This window comes from Nyctereutes procyonoides, unplaced genomic scaffold, assembly GCF_905146905.1.
Source record: "Nyctereutes procyonoides isolate TBG_1078 unplaced genomic scaffold, NYPRO_anot_genome, whole genome shotgun sequence".
Taxonomy (NCBI): Eukaryota; Metazoa; Chordata; class Mammalia; order Carnivora; family Canidae; genus Nyctereutes; species Nyctereutes procyonoides.
The window spans coordinates 2,604,526-2,606,630 of NW_026575125.1; the positions used below are offsets into that span (position 1 = coordinate 2,604,526).

At 37.9% G+C, this 2,105-nt stretch overlaps 1 pseudogene; it reads left to right on the top strand.

Moving 5' to 3' along the window:
* Positions 1–438: 438 nt before the first annotated feature.
* On the top strand, positions 439–1,177 carry LOC129518424 (protein mago nashi homolog 2-like; annotated as a pseudogene).
* Positions 1,178–2,105: the final 928 nt, after the last annotated feature.

Here is a 2,105-nt window from a genome sequence, read left to right on the forward strand (position 1 = left end):
CTCAAATCAGGGTATATTACCTATAATTTACTTGAGTTTAGTAAAATATCCATTTTAAGTCTGCTTTGTTAAAACTTGCACTGCTTTATGTGTTAATACCAAATACAAAGTTTCATTAACTTTCGAAAAAAAAATAATGGTGGAAACAGTTCATTGACTTTTATGTCTGAATTTGAGCTTTTCCCTATTGAGTAACTACTGAGTTTTCAAAGTAAAGCTACTGATATATACTTCAGGGAAAAATGAGATTGGTGGAATCTGATAGAGCAAGAATATAAACAAGAGTACCAATGCTGCTGAAGAAGAACCACAATCCATATCATGAGAAGAAAAAAAAAGAAGAAACAGGACCTCACAAAATCAGAAAAAAAGAGAAGCCCATGACCTTCACATTACATGTGACCTAAAAAGTCTACTCATCAGGACTTGGCTGCCAGGCGCCCGGCGGCACGTTGGCCAGGCCTTGGGCGGGCTTCAGGGGGCGCAAACATGGCTATGGCCAGCGATTTCTACCTGCGCTACTACGTAGGGCACAAGGGCAAGTTTGGACACGAGTTTCTGGAGTTGAGTTTCGGCCAGACGGAAAGCTTAGATATGCAAACAACAGCAATTACAAAAATGATGTCATGATCAGAAAGGAGGCTTATGTACACAAGAGTGTAATGGAAGAACTGAAGAGGATTATTGATGACAGGGAAATTACAAAAGAAGATGCTGCATTGTGGCCTCCCCCTGACAGAGTTGGCCCACAGGAGCTTGAGATTGTAATTGGAGATGAACACATTTCTTTTACCACATCAAAAATAGGTTCTCTTATTGATGTAAATCAGTCAAAGGATCCTGAAGGCCTTCGAGTATTTTACTATTTGGTACAGGACCTGAAATGTTTAGTATTTAGTCTTATTGGATTACATTTCAAGATTAAACCAATCTAAATTGTATGTTTTTGAAGCTGTTTTTATATTTAATCAGGGGTTTGTCATTTACACTATTGGGATTTTTATAAATGTGAAACTTTTTTTTGTATGCCAACTAAAAATAAGAAAATACATAAATAGGCTAATGGTTATTCTCACTTGGGTCCAAGTGGTTAGACAGTCCTCACACATGAAATTCTGTAAATAAAAGCAACCTTTTGTTGAGAGTTTGCTCTAATAAAACATATCAAAGCCTGAAAAAAAAAAAAAGTCTACTCATCAGATTGGGAAACCTCACTCATTAAAGAAAACTATATTACATTCTTGTTATCCAAGACACGAGACAGTGCTCCATTTTTCAAGGAAGTCATAGGTCTGGGATACATTAAATTTGATTTTGTAGTTTTTTTTATGTGGGGATTACCTGGCGACAAAAAGTGATGGTTCTGATAATCCCAGAGCAAAACTGGAAGCTCATCGTCTTGTTTACCACAAGTCAGGTAGACATGAAAATCTGATCCGATCGTGGATTTCAATGCTGGAAAATAAATACTGTTTTCTAAAAATTATGAGATTCTTTCACTATTATCTCCAGGCTTGCTATGACATTGTTTGCCTCTGGTTGATTTGTAATGAGAAACCTATTAATCTTTGTGAATTTGTAACCAACAAAGGGCCGTCCATTGACATGTTAACCAAATTACTAATCCATGCATTTTTTTTTAAATCCATGCATTTTTTTTCCCTTTCCTTCAACTATTTGAAGGTATTAAAGCAAGGACTTCCAACAGTTATGAAGAATTTTGAAGGAAAAGATCTTGTCTTTTGTTTTAAAGGACTTCCAACATTATTTTCTTATGCATATTGATTTATAAACCACATATTTCAGGGGCACCTGGCTGGCTCAGTCGGTAGAGCGTTATAACTCTTGATCTTGCAGCTGTGAGTTCAACCCCTATGTTGGGTGTGGGGTTTACTTAATTTTTTATTTTTATTTTTATTTTTTTAAGTTTTTATTTATTTATTCATGAGAGACATACAGAGAGAGAGAGGCAGAGGGGGATCCCTGGGTGGCGCAGCGGTTTGGCGCCTGCCTTTGGCCCAGGGCGCGATCCTGGAGACCCGGGATCGAATCCCACGTCGGGCTCCCGGTGCATGGAGCCTGCTTCTCCCTCTGCCTGTGTCTCT